The sequence below is a fragment of the Prinia subflava genome, chromosome 2, assembly GCF_021018805.1.
Source record: "Prinia subflava isolate CZ2003 ecotype Zambia chromosome 2, Cam_Psub_1.2, whole genome shotgun sequence".
NCBI lineage: Eukaryota > Metazoa > Chordata > Aves > Passeriformes > Cisticolidae > Prinia > Prinia subflava.
This window is the reverse complement of record NC_086248.1, coordinates 84114872-84129292: the sequence shown is the minus strand read 5'-3', so window position 1 is coordinate 84129292 and position 14421 is coordinate 84114872. Positions and strand designations below refer to the sequence as shown.

Genomic DNA, 14421 nt, shown 5'->3' with positions numbered 1-14421 from the left:
GGACAAACAGCTTGGAACTTGGCAAGTACTCTATCCAGCTAGAACAAATACAATTTTGCAGTCCATTGATTTCCATTTACAATGCCAAGTTTTATTTGATTTTTTTTAATATCTATATGCCACAACATCAACTTCCTTTCCCCCCCACACCCTTTTTAAATGAAGTGTGACTGGCATGTGGTCCTTATAAGCTGAGAGAGATTTTCGATAAGTGAAGGATCAGCAGACAGACAAAACAGGGCCATTTTGGGAAAGCCTTGATGACGCAGCCCAAAATTGTTTTCTCCTTATGTGAGTGAGTTTAGGATTTCTGAGCATATTGGATGACTATACAGCGTCATGGACTATCTAGGGAGGCCTCACACATACATAGACAGGGTTATACACCTGCATCCTAGGTGCTGTTTTTATGACTCTTAACAAATAATGGTAGTGACTGCATGACTGTTACTTGCAGAAAGTTCTGTCCTCCTGTGTGACCCTTCCTTGCACTCCACTATGTGCTGCCCAGCACAGTGCTGCAAGGCATCAAGCCAGAATCCTCCTGGTGCTGAAAGGCAGGTGCTGAGAGTGGATACTGGCTTGGGATCCTCTCTGCAGACCCTGCTTCGGGGCTCTTACACCAACTGGGCATGCACCCTTCCAGCTCCCCCTCAGCTGCTGCATGGGTTGCTGTTGCTGTTGCTGTGACTAAACAGTGGCTGCCACTGCTGAATGAGCAGAGGAGCCCGAGGCAGGAGGGTACAGGGGGTGGTGTGTCACCCAGAGAAAGCAGACTACTGCAGCTGCCACAGGCACTGGGAAAGGTGGGGATGGCTGGCAGGGAGGAGGGAGGAGGGAGAGGGAGGGAGTAGCTACTGTCAAGGGGAGCATGCACTGATACCCTCTAAACTGTTGGAAGAAGGAAAGTTCTGGCTGATAATAGAAAGTATGCACAATACTTAGGGGTTACAAAAAGAATTGGGCCTATCAGTGAATTAAATATGGGGGAACTTGCATTGTCACTGCTCACTCTGGCTGGTGCTTATGGCTGAATGGAAGATCGGACTGTCAGGCTGTCAGCTCCTATGAGTCCTAACTTTCCCCTGAAAGGGAGATGGCCATTTTCCCAACAATGGCCCCAGCTCTTTCAGTTACAGCCAGTCAAGTCCCATGACATCAAATATTAATCTGGCACAGAACTTGGGCTGTCCGAGTACATTTTATAACCAACAGCATATCAAATCCTTTGGACCTGATGACATTCCCTCCTTTGTTGTCACATCAGTCAGTCACTTCAACCCAGATTCTCAGTCAATTCAAAGGAAAGAGAATGGCACTTCAGAGAACTGACTACTGCAAAAGTACTTTAAAAAAATGAGCAGAAGGAAGGCAGGGCTGAACTCGTCACAAAAGATGCCACCATAAAATCAGGAGAGCACACAAGAAGCCTTAGATGACCTTGCAGCAAGAGGCTGTATTGCTGTTTTGAGTACAGTTTTTCTGCAGGGTCAGGCCTTGGATCATCCCAAATCTAGTCTTTGGGCTCCCAGTTACTTAAGAGCCTTGGGCTTGATCTTTTTGCATAACAGCATTTATATTCATTTTATAACAGAATTTCTGTCTGTATAACAGACATTTCTAATACTGTGAAAGCAAACAAAGCTCAGAAATCAGATTTCCCAGGTGGAACATGGGAAGACAGGGCCAAGGATCTGGTCTCTTCCCGTTTTCCTTGCCTGCCCATGACACCTCTGATGTGGCAGAGGGATGCTACCTCTAGAGGAATCCTGTGTCAGGCAGTTTCTGCCTATGCTTTCTCCAGCATCCAGAATTGGCACGATGCTTTGATCCACTTCTAGTTTTGCAAGGAAAAAGCAACTCTTCAGACAGTTAGCAGAGGGTTGAGCATACAAGCATAGCACATTGGCAAAACCATTCCAGTGAGCTGGGGGAAGGGGCAGGAAATTACAAAAATGAAAAGAATTTTGCTCTTCTCTACACAAGCCTAGAGAGAGTAAGAGAAAATTATAAATTGACCCTATATTATTCAGAGGAAGCAAAGAAGTAAAATTTAGGCTCAAGAAGATTCCTTCCTAATAACTTGAACCAAAAGCCAGAGCACATTAACATATGAGTACTGGAGGGTTTGGAGAAATAGCTGGAAACTGCATGCCTATAGCCTTGGAGGAAAATATAGGGACTCCCTTAGTTCAGTAACATACCCGACACAGGCCTCAAGAAAGGGGAGGTATTGGCTCTGACCTTGTCATGTGCAGAATAGGCTCAGGGGACAGGTAAGAATACAAGGCAGCTTTTTAAATGGTCACAGGGATTCTGCCATGGAGTTTTCTTTCAGAAGGCATTTCTGAGTGAGCTGGAGTGGGAGAAAGGATCAGAAGCCCAACATGATTGTTCTCAATTGCAGAATCACCTGTTAAATGATGGTTAGAGACATAAGCTACCCCGGCTATGCACAACAGTGTACTTCAGGGTGTTCTCTGAAAACTGGTAAGAACCTTTGGTATTTCTGAAGTTGGGTACAAGTACCTGAGCCTGAGCTGTTTATATTTAAGAATGAAAGAGTTAGCAAATAAAGAAGGAGGCCTAGACATGTTGCTCAAGAATGTCTCAGAGAACTCAAAGAATCATGTGAAAAGCTACTTCTATGGCAATGAAGTACAAAATCCAAATGAATTGCTAAGTAATTACTGTCTGGAAGGATTGATAATCTTGTGTCTGTTATAGCAAGTTTTTGAACATGCATGAGGACACACACACACATCCACAGCCCATCGTAGCTGCTGGTTCCCCTTGGGGCAGCTTCAGCTGCAAGGACAAAGGCAAAATAAGCCCAGTCCTTGGTATTCTTGGTATACTCCTTTCCATTACAGGAGTTTGCAGCATAGTAGAGTCAATGCAGCAAATGGAGAGTTCTGGTCTAGTGCTGTCAGTCTCACGCCCACTGTTCGTGAACACCTACATTCTGTTTAAAAATAGAATTGTAAGACCTGTGAATACAAATGGGCAGAAATTTTACTATTTAAAGGGAACTTCTGGAGAAACTGTGTCAAATATGTAGCTCTTTCTATAACGCCAACAGCACCCAGTATTACTTGTTCTGCAACCTCTGCTCTCTGTCTCCAGCCAGCAGATGGATGAAACTCACATCCTGTGTGGGTCTACCCCTTCCCCAAACCGCCTGCCTCTGGCCATGCTCCATTTCACCACTGCTTAGGCAAAAGCATTTGCCAAAGTCGGGAAAGGACTGGAAATCACTGGATTTGCAGCTGGTGGCCTTTTTGGTTACCTGAGTGATCAAAGCCAGTGGCTTGGGGATGAGCAGCAGGAAGTGCAGGATGTGTGCTCACTGCCTCCATGGGATGCTCTCAGCAAGGGAGAAGCAGCTGGAAGGAGAACACTGAGGGCCAATGCCCCCCAGCCCAGAAGCACAGCTTTCTCAAGCTCTGGTAGCTTCAGACAAGTGACATGCAGAATGTCACATATTGTGAGGAGTCGTGGAGGTGCAAGGGAAGCAGAGGGAGGACAGGATGATGGAAGATGACAGTGAAGGCACTAGGCCGGGTCTGTGGTGTCCATTTCAGAGGTTCAGGTGCTCCCTTGACCAACTCTTTGCTCAGTGTATGTTGGCCAGTTTTAGCGGGTGTTTGCACGGTTCTCAGCTTTCTGAAGAAGTGAGATGACTTCCACATACCCATTCCTGATATTTAAGGGGGGAAGCAGGGTGTTTGAACAGGAATGAAGGCATCAATACCTGATAGCCCTTTTACTAGGTAAGCCAACAGCATGAATGAGATGTTCTGCCAGTCTCAAGGCATTAAATATTTCTGCTTTGACTTACACCAGCTCTGAGCTGTTGTCAGAAAAACCATTAGCTTCTTATATCCAGACACTAAGCCAAATCCTGGCTCGAGTGAGGCCAGTCATAAAACTCAAATTGATTCCGGCAGCAACAGAAATTAGTCTTCTAGGTAGTGGTCAAGAGGGAGGAGTTGGATGGCAGTTTGCTATCACCTAACAATGCAGTTCTATGTTAAACTCACCCGGGGCTGTGACATATTGAAAACTGGTGTGTGAGTGTGCATACAGCTCCAGGGCATGTCAGTACAGCCCTAGGAGACCTAGTGTTGCTAGCCACTGAAAGTGATTTCCAAACTTTCTTGCAAGTACAGATGACTATTTTAGGAATTGAGAGACATGGACATCCTGGCTCCCAGCTGTGCATGACTGACAGTGTCTTGTCTCTCTCATACTGCTTAGTGCTGAAAATTTGTTCATTTAATTACTTAGCCAGACAGAAATATTAAATGGTGTTTCAGAATTCTGTATTATGGTATATGCTTTCCAGTAACTGCCTCACTTTTTCTTGATATCAGTGGGGGACAAACCCTCCCCCTGGCTTTTTCTGCCTGTAAGAATAAACACCTCTTAGAAAGAGATTTTTTTCTTTACCCATTTTCTGTTTCCGGCTACATTTTCATTGGTCTCAAGAAAATGTGCAAATCCCTGTGGATGCTCTTCAATGTCTATTTAGATTTCCCTCTTACTTTTAAGGAAATGCTCATGGACCATATTTTTTTATTTCCTCTTTGCTTTTCATTTCTACGTAATTTCCCATTGTAACTTTTTAAACGCATTATGTTCAGATTCCATTCTGCACACATGAAATGTTACATTTTGTTCTATTCTAGACCTAAATTTTACATTCACCATTAATCTTAACTGCTTCCTCTTAGATTGCATAAAAAAATCTGCAATTCAGAGTCCTGTCTGCAGTCCTGGGTAATTCAAATCTTAGATTTATTATATTTGCCAACAGTAAATACTGTATCCATTTTTAGAGAATGATCCAATCTGCTTGTATTTCCTGATCTTTCTTCTCATTCCTTTGTTGTGATATGCCTTTTGCCTCTTAATTGTTTCCATATGAAATGGCCTCAGTCAGAGCGGCTGCGATGAATAATGTCCATTTCCAACTCTCAGGGTTTTGATCACAGCAGATAACCATGAGCTTGTTACTCCCTGCCTTCAGTAGCACTCCTTAAGGACAAGTGATAAGTCCTGCAGCATTGGTAAGTGAGAAACACCAAAGACCAAACACTGCAAAAGGCAGCTCAGTTAATGTGACTTCTGGCCTTTTAGCCAATAGTCTTGATGCCATTTTTAAGTTCTGAACAGACATGGAATTTTATTTTCAGTATGAATGAATAGCATTAGGAACCAACTTAGGTTCTCTCCCATGAACTGTGTTTAAAATGTCTTTTTTCTAATAACTTGGGGGTCCCTTTCATGTTTTAGGTACTGAGGCTGCTTTATTGAAGTATAAATCTGAGCCCCTTCAATGAGGCAGAAAGCTCTGCTGGTTCTTCTGCATTTCATGGCTCAGTACAGGGCTGGATGCACTTAACTGGGAGGTATGAAGGAGCATCCTGGAAGAGATGCAAGCTAAATATATTCTGCTACAAGATTTCTTCCATTCCACTCTCCACCCCCAGATCCCAGAGACTACAATGGCTTATGCAGGATTTTACATATGCAGCTAATGGTGGAGGGAGGAGAATTCCCACGGGTAAGGAGCTTTAGCCCAGTACCAGCACAGCACACAGCCTGAAGTGGTGCTGGGGTGGATTCTGAGGAAAAGCCTCCCATCGTTGCTTCCAAAGAGAGGTCCTATTATTTTTAGGAAAGGATTTCTGGCTAGGACATCCTTTCCTACAGTTTTGATATAGGCCCCTGGACAAGGTGGAGAGTGGATGGGATTTCATCTAGACCCCCTGCACTGAGTGTTTCCTCTTGCTTAGTTCCAAGGGGCTTCCTCTTCTGGGGTGTTTATTTTGTTTCAAGCCCCCTCTGACAGCCAGCCGTGTGTGTGCCTCACACAGCTTGCAAGGCTGAAGTGCCGTGGTCCTCCCAAGGCCAGGTGCCTATCGACACACTTTCCAATGCTCTCTTCCAAGAGCATTGCCTTCTGTGTAAGGAGCCAAACTCCATAAAAATACAAAAGAGCAAATAAGAGTTTCCTCTCATTTGTCCCTGATTTTATGCTTATATAATTCCATTAATTTCATTTGCATGAGAACAAACCCAGACCTCTAGTGTCTTGGTAGAAATGATTTTACAGGGCTGTTATCCAAACCAGAAGGCCGAGCTGGAGTCTGCTTCTCATGCACAAACCACGACAGCAGAAGTGACATGCAAGTGGTTATTTTATTCTCACTCTGTGTTTTTATGCATGTTTATGTATGTTGAGTGTAGTGGGGTGGGGGCAGAGAACAACAGTCAAGCAGCCTTCCCTCTTCTGCACATGGTTGTCTAGCTCACTGGCTTTATCTCCAGGTACACAGAAGGAAATGAAACCATTAAAAAAAGATACCTGCGAGCTGTAAACTCTGAGGAGAAGAAATTACGGTCGGTTTGTCAGGTTTGTAAGTGAATTACTTATTTATGTAGTTCAATAGATTTAATATTAATCACAGATGAAAGACAGAAGTTAAACATGCTTTGCAAACACACACAGTGCCCTCTCATTTACTTGAGAATGGGTCAACTTAAAATTGCTCCTGGACAGGCACAGATAATCGAGTGGGAGAGCAGAAATGAGGATCAAATGAAAGCAACCCAAATTGCTTTTAAAAGTTTTAAATGAGTACGCTGCTGGAAGTGCTATAAAAGATAGCACAAAAGAGCCAGCTAAGAATCGTGGCTCAAGCTCAATTTTTTTGCAAGCAATCATAAATTTTAACTTCAGCAGCTTTGTGTTCGTCTAGGGGCACTGGACAAGTGAAAAAAAGTTGACCTCATCATCATGTGAAGTTTCCTATTCCTGTCCTAAGTTGTCATTGGTAAAAGCCCGCAGCAAAAATTCCAGTTGTAAACAATGATGTGCTGCCAATGTTTCAGCAAGGGTAGCCCACATTTTTTCCTCTCTGCAGCTGCAGCGCAGCTTGTGCGTAAGGGGCTCCATGGCTCCAGAGGAGAGGGATGCAGACCAGCCCTCCTGGCCCTCCCTGCATTTCTTTCTCTGGTGAAACATAAATGCCCTTTCTCAGGTGTAACTAAAGAGGGAGATGCTGTAATTTGGCAAATGGACTTTGAGAGTCACAAGGTCTTGTTTCTGTGGCACTGTTCATGGAAATAGGAGCAAGAAGCTCTTACCCTCTCTTGCACCCCCTCCAATTGCACAGCACAAAGATGCATCTGCAGGCTTTGCACCCTCACGGCTCATTCTCAGAACCTGTGGCACTTGTCCATACCATCCTTCTAGGAGAGAGGCAGGAGACTTGATTTTTGGGTGGCTGACCGAGGACCATATGGGTGATGTTGCAGCCCTTCCAGCAAGCAGATAATCCTGAAATGTGGGGTGAAATTCAGCTCACCCAGCAAGCTGTGGGTTAGACTTCACTGCAGAGCTGAAGGACGTGATGCAGCAGAACAATTAGCTCCCTTCCAACACATCTGCCAAAGGCAGCAGGCACGTGCCTCAGTATGCAGCTCCCACTCTTACTTGCGGGATGACTCCCTCAAATTTAGTTTTAAAAACATGGGGATAGGTGACTACTTATTAGCTGTCTCACTACCTGCCCAACAGTTTTCCCTGGTGCAATTAAAAATGTCTCCAGAATGTATAATAAGAGTCAATCGAATTTTAAAAGCATCATGCAGACAGTGTACATGATGTGGAAAAATACACTTGGGATCTGGTAGCCCATGACTGAAACAGACAAAGAAAAAAGCTGGGTAAAGAAAATCAGAAAAAAAGAGCTTTGGAGATAATTTCAGGGATAGTGACCTCCCTTTGGAATGTGTGTGTGCAGTCAGTGTCTTGGAGAACCTTGAAAATGTTTGTATTTTTTTTCCTACTTTATATCCTTAAAAATACCCCACTCATTTTTCCTTCCCTTCAGGCCTCATCAATATTGTCATTAAGCAACTGAAGGACCTCTTCTAAACAATTGGAAAAGATGTGCTTGTAAAACTGTGCAAATACCTGTTTCCAAAAATAACTAAAACGGCTGTTGTTTCAGGGACACAAGTGATGCATTTTGAATTAGGACTAAATGTTTATTTACATGAGAGAGCATGCTAGCTCTGGTCTACTGAGAAAATAATGGGCATTAAACCCTATACAGCATACAGTCCAGTGAATAAAAAGTAGATTAGAGTGATTTACTGGTCTACCTTTTCTTTTTAAGAAAAACAACTCGCTTTGAGGCTTGGGCATAAGAATAACTAGTTCGTTGACAACTTATCTCTTTTGATTTTAAAACTCTTAGGTCTTCCTTTACGTAATGAAAGATAATGAGAGGCACAGCAAGAGGCTGGTTTATGGTGCCCTATAGAAAAGTATCAATCCAAAGGTGGATTGTCAGCTCCTTAACTTGGTCTTCTCTGTGTCACTGAGTTGATGTAATGAGGGTTTACTACAGTCCTACCCAGCCGTGGTGGATTTCCTTTGAGGCAGAGGATGTCCCCAGAGGCAAGAAAGCTGTCCCATGTCCCCGCCTGCCTTCATTGCCCAGTGAAGGAGATGGCACGAGAGGGACGAGGCAGAGATGCAGCCTGAGCAGCAGAGGGCTGTGATACTTGCCTGCTTGAGCAGCTTGCACTAATTTGAGCAGCCCAAAGGTCACGACTATTTATGCAGATAAAAGGTCAATGGCAAGCTGGCATGTGGCTGCAGGCTATCTTGGTACGCACTTCACCCGGGGCACTGGTGCAGCCTTCTGATTCACAGCTTGTCTTTCTGCATGAACTTTCAGGCCAAGCTTTGGCTGGGAAAAAAAAAATCTCTGCCATGGGAGTTGACACATTTAGGATCCAGATGCAATTTTTTTTGTGGCTCAGGCTCATCTGTAGCTAAATCAAACCTTTGAATCGTTATTTATAAAAGCAGCCAAATTCTGAACTGTTTGCTCAGTATTTAATTGGCCCTTGTGTAGGATAAACCCCTCTGAAAGCATGCCTGAGTGCAGATAGAGGAAAAAGTGAGTAAGATGCTCAGGATGTGACCTGCTGAAAGAAAGCCAGTGAAAAGCCTACTGAATTCAACAGAGGTGGATTCTTCAGCTGTCAGTGTGTGTGGACATAAATCTCTTTAAACATGCAGGATCTTGGAGCACAAGACTAAATGACAGAGTTGGAATTTCCAGAGCAGTTTCAGCTTAGGTGAAACAATGTCTGTTTGGGTGAAAAAGGGAAGTAGATATACTATGTTAATCTAGTCAGATTCTACACTGTATTTCAGATTTTACAGTCAATAAGTGCTTCACCCTTTGCTGTGGTGAAAATTAAAGTATATTTTAACTTTCAGCTCCAGCAGCTGTCTATCTGCCTGGATTTCTTTTAAAGAAAATCCTTTTGACTTGTGGTGTAAATCAGTCCCATATGCCCTGGTCCCCAGTAGGAAGTATGCAAAATATTTTGTGATATTTAATTTCTCCAAAAAAAGGTAATGGGAAAGCATCATTACATCGATTTGTTTTTCATCACAGAGGTATTTGGCACCATGCCCTAATTAAGGCTGCAGCAATAACTTTATTATAAGCCGTGCTTTGCCTCCCCCGGGAATTTTTTAATAGGAGTTACCTATTATTCTGTCATTTTTGTTTGTTAACAAAGAAAAAATATGTTAGGATGAAAACCTTCCATGTAGAAAGCCACCAAAACTAAGAGACTTCAGATCCATATTTTTTTCTATTTCTTCCTGTCAAAATGGAGAATTGCCAAGTACTTCCTTGACCACTGTCTTCCTAGATCTTCACATGAGGGGAAGTTTAAACAGTTGCCTGGATGCATTTTGTCAAGTTGTGATGATAACAACGGGGTGGTGCTTCTCACAGAGGAAGACTTCTGCCCCATGGGACGGAGAGCTGGTGACTCTTGATGACTTTCTCTTACAGCTCATCAAAGGAAAGAAAAAGAAGCCTTTGCAGAATCTGAAGATATTGGAATACATTCTGCAATTTCCTGGACTTTATGCTGCCTTTTGTAAGTGCTACAATATTATTTCCAGTCCCTGGAAAACAGAACTGTATGAAAGACAGTGACTGTGTGATTTCTGTTATCTTGGAGTAAATGTGGGGTTTATGCTTTCTGTCCTATTAAGGTATTTTAGAGGATACAACACACAAAAAAAGCAAGATCTTGCTCAGGGTTAGTGTGAGGGCCATCTATTCTTGTACTTCAAGAACACAGTTTAGAAATGGGATCTCTTACTGCCTCTGCCCAGGCAGCATTCTCATCTTCCAGAATGATACACTGGTGAGATGAAGTACTACAGCAAGGTTTTCCTCACAGTAGCACAGAAAATACTGCAGGTTTATGGACAGTGTTCCATTAGAAATCCTCATAAAATGGAAGCAGTTGTTTATCTCTTTAAAAATTTTTTAAGAAGAGAGAGATTGTGAGTCCCATTGGATTTTTCCTGTTAATCCTAGTCTAGATCTTATGATTAGATATTGTACCTTTCAACATGCAGAGAAAGTGCAATTATTCCCAAAACCATGCTTATATTAGAGGAGGTGTCTTCCATCCAACACAGTCAATAAACCTCTGGGGTTTTTTATCTACTGCTGCCATGCAGGTGAGGTGAGGGTAGCCTCCCAGTTCTCAGCATTCTGGGTTGTTTCATCAATAGATGCTCTCAGAATACCAGAAACCAAGATGTCTCATTTAACACCTTAAAATTTTGTAGACAACTAAGTTTTTCCTTGCTGAGGGCTGAATGGGCCTTCCAAATACATCTGGGTGGATAAATATTGATTTCCACCTTAGTTTTATGCCCATAAAGCTGGAATTGAGGACTAAGGCTCTTCTCAGGGGGAGCAGGTTCTCTGTTACAGAAAAAGCTAGAAAAAATCAGACCCATTATGGGAAAACAGCTATGAGCAATTTTCCTTCTGTATGCAGCAGTTAAATGCTAAGTGTTAGTACTTGTGATATGTAGAGAACTTCTTTGTTCTTATCAGAAATTCACTTATAAAATTTGCAGTTAACTTCTAATTAGGTTGTTCAAACTATTACAATAATCTTGAGGAAGCAGCTATAGCATTTTATACCATGGCACAGCATTCTGTATACATCAGTCTAGATGATCCACTAAAGTATTATTAAAACGATAGAACAAATTGCATTTACACAATATTAAATATACCACAAAGGGTAACAGTGAAGATTGCTGGCATATACAGCTCATCTAACCTTGGAACTCAAATTGCTTTTCTAATTTGCTGCCCTAATGCTGAGACTGGACTTCTATAAAACTGTATTTCTGTGTTGAGGGAAAAAAAAAAAAGCACAAACCACAACCATTGACAAATCTATTAAATTACATAGCAGACAGAGAAATTATCATGTTAAAAAGACTGAGCTGGTAGGACTACACCTGACCATTGCAACAGAGAAATTACCGTCATGTCCCATTATTGCTCTGTCAGAGGTGTCAGTCACAGCCTGCAGCTGGGGCCAGCCGTTCGATGTATTTCCCTGCCTCTCGTGGCACATGCAGGGCTGCAGAGAGTGTCAGCTAGGCTGCTGAAAAGCAATTCTGCCTCTCTAGGCTACCCCAATGTACCTGAGGATCTGCTGGTTTACCTACCTGAGACTGCCAACAACCTGTTTGTGCAAGGGGCAGATTTCCCCATCTCCCATTAATTTCACCAGGGTGTTCCCTTTAATGCTTAGTAATGCCACTGGAAGTGTTGGTGTAATTTCACGGGTAGTGTAATTGCAAGTTAACTTCGTGGCTGATCTCTTCAACAGATGGAAGCAGGGTGGGGGTGGTGATGAAACCCACAGGAAATGGGTGCTGCTGTAGGAAAATGCAGATGGAAAAAGGAGACACATAAGAACAGAGAAATGGAAGAGAGAGAGAGAGAGAGAAATCAAGGAACCAGGGGGCCTAAGAAACATATGGCAGAGGGAGGATGCTCTGGATGACCACTTATTTAGAGAAAACTGAACGTAACTGAGTATGAAGTATTTAATATAAATTACAGATACCAAATCCTTTAAGGGACATACACAAAAACATAAAGTATGGTGGTCAGGTTCTCTGGGACCTTTGCATTCAAGTCCCTGCTCCTCAGCAGACCCTTAGGCCACAGTTAATGAGCTTACATCTTATTCATGCTGTGGACCACATGTTTACTAGAGCCTCCATGCTCGTGATGGCCAGTAGCAAACTCCAGGAACAGGACTCAGTCAGAATTTGCTGTCTCAATACAGCCCTTCCACATACTTCTCATCAGGAAGTTTCACAGAAATGCAGATCTACAACATCTCAATGGATCCCTTGAGCCTGGGCACCTGAGCAACCTAGGTGTCACAATGTTTTGCCTCTCTGAGGTAATGTGAGGATAAAACACAGATGCCAAGGAGAGGTCTTGGCATGTCAGGCCCAGCACCATGCACCCGTGGGCGTTCTGTTGCCAGGACCCAGGCTAAGGTCTCCACAGGAGATGGTTTTGCTCCACAAAATGCACCGGCACTCTGCTCTGCTCTGCTCCAGATCTGAGGGTGTGACCAGCATGCACCCTGAGCGCTGCTATGCCACTTCTCTCCCAAATCTAGAGCAGGTGATGAATTTTTTGGTTAGGAATTTTTCTGCATGGATTCACGCCTCTAGACATGTAAAGAAGTGAGGAATGTCAGAGCAATCCTTAAAACTGAACCAAAGGGGGCATCATGAAGGAGGAAAATTCGACTGAGGCTCATCTGTCTGCATCCAGCATAGCCTGACCACAGGCAGGGATTTACTCCCACTTCCTATGGCAGTGGTTGGAGGAGGCGTGTGTAGCAATAACCTTGGCAGTCACTGCCTGCTCTGGGAAGTATTTTATTCATCTAGGTTCACATTGCACACTGAAAAAATGTTATCAGAGTTTGAAAAGACAGTAGTTCAGCTGTGCTTGATTTGTGGACTATAAATACAGGTAAGGGGAAAGGAGGCCTTACAAACCATCACAGAACAGTGACTGCAGATAGATTTCAAGGCTGAAGGCCAGCTTTAAGTATATGGTGGTGTTTTATGTATTGCCTATGACCACAAAGTGAGGATGCAAGGATGAAGCACTGTACTTAATAAAGAGGCCCTTGATTATTTTAAGAAACAAGGCCTTCTTCTTCAAGGCCCACTTTTTTAATGAACTCAGTGGATACAAGACCATCCTGAAAAGAAAGCAGTCCTGCGAATTTGAATTGATATTCAGGGGGAAAAACTCACAGAATTTTTGTTTTATGAGTTTATTCACGCCAGTCCCCTCCCAAGCACATCCTATTTCTGTGGCCTATAAACCAAAGACTGCGAAGAGCTGAGATAAGTAAAACCTTTTAAGTGTGCGAAGTAAGAGCCATTGCTCTAGTTTGTGTAGTGACAGTGCATAGATAGGTATAAAAAACTATTTGTTTACATACTGTGTAAATATCAACTAAGTAATTCTTTCAATAGATATGGAAGTAGATAATTTTTCATTGAAATGTGATTTGTATTGTGATTTGTCTTCAAACTTAGGTCAGAAAACGTTAACTCAGGCCCTCAAAGTTTAATAATGTATTTATGGTCCCAAAAATGAGTGTTGTGGTTTTCTCAGAGGACAGGTAGATCTGCTGTCACTGGACTCAGCCAATATTGCAGCTCTCTGTTGAATTGTCTTTGAAAATACACGTGCAAGTTTGAAAATTGCACCTGGAGCCATTTGTCCAAATGCATCTTATAGAAAACCCTCACAAGACTCCAGATTTTAGCTCAGAATTGCTGGCCACCTGTCCTTAGGTACAGGACCAGGGCATATGTGATTCCTAACAGGGGAAATGGCAGAGGAACAGGGAAAATGTCTAATTAGGGTGGTTTAGGTTGGACATGCGGAAGAATTTCTTCACAGAAAGGGAGATCAGACATTGGAAGGGGCTGCCCAGGGAGGTGCTGGAGTCACTGTTCCTGGAGGTGCTCAAGGAAAGCCTGGATGTGCACTCGGTGCCATGCTCTGGTTACACGGTGCTGTTCGGTCACGGGTTGGGCTCGATGATCTCAGAGATCTTTTCCAACCTAATTGACTCTGTGAAATCTGTTCTTTTAAACAACGCTACCAAGCGACGAAGCATCTCTAGCTTGCAGGGCGAGGTGGGAATTTTTCTGGACTGTGCTAGATGCAGAGCGAGTCTCATTTGGTAACGCTGTGTGGGTGAGGCTTTCCGGAGCCCAGCACGGAGATAATGGTTCGAAACGCTGTGGCAAAGGCGCTCCCGGGGACACGGCTGCCCCCCGGGGCTGGGGGCCCGGCACGGCGCGGCAGCGGCGGCTCCGCGGGGCTGCGGGGCCGCTCCGGCCCTCACGCACTGCGGGCGGGGGGAGGGGTGCCCGCCTTCCCAGCCCAGAGTGTGCATGTCCGAGTGACGCATTGCAGGTACGAACCCACCAATCAG

At 43.6% G+C, this 14421-nt stretch overlaps 1 long non-coding RNA gene across 1 annotated transcript in view; it reads left to right on the top strand.

Moving 5' to 3' along the window:
• LOC134547178 (uncharacterized) overlaps nucleotides 1–9988 on the top strand; it is a 58228-nt gene extending 48240 nt beyond the window's left edge. Inside the window, exon 7 of the long non-coding RNA XR_010079409.1 lies at nucleotides 9900–9988. This is a non-coding gene — a long non-coding RNA (uncharacterized LOC134547178). The remainder of the gene's footprint in view (nucleotides 1–9899) is intronic.
• Nucleotides 9989–14421: the final 4433 nt, after the last annotated feature.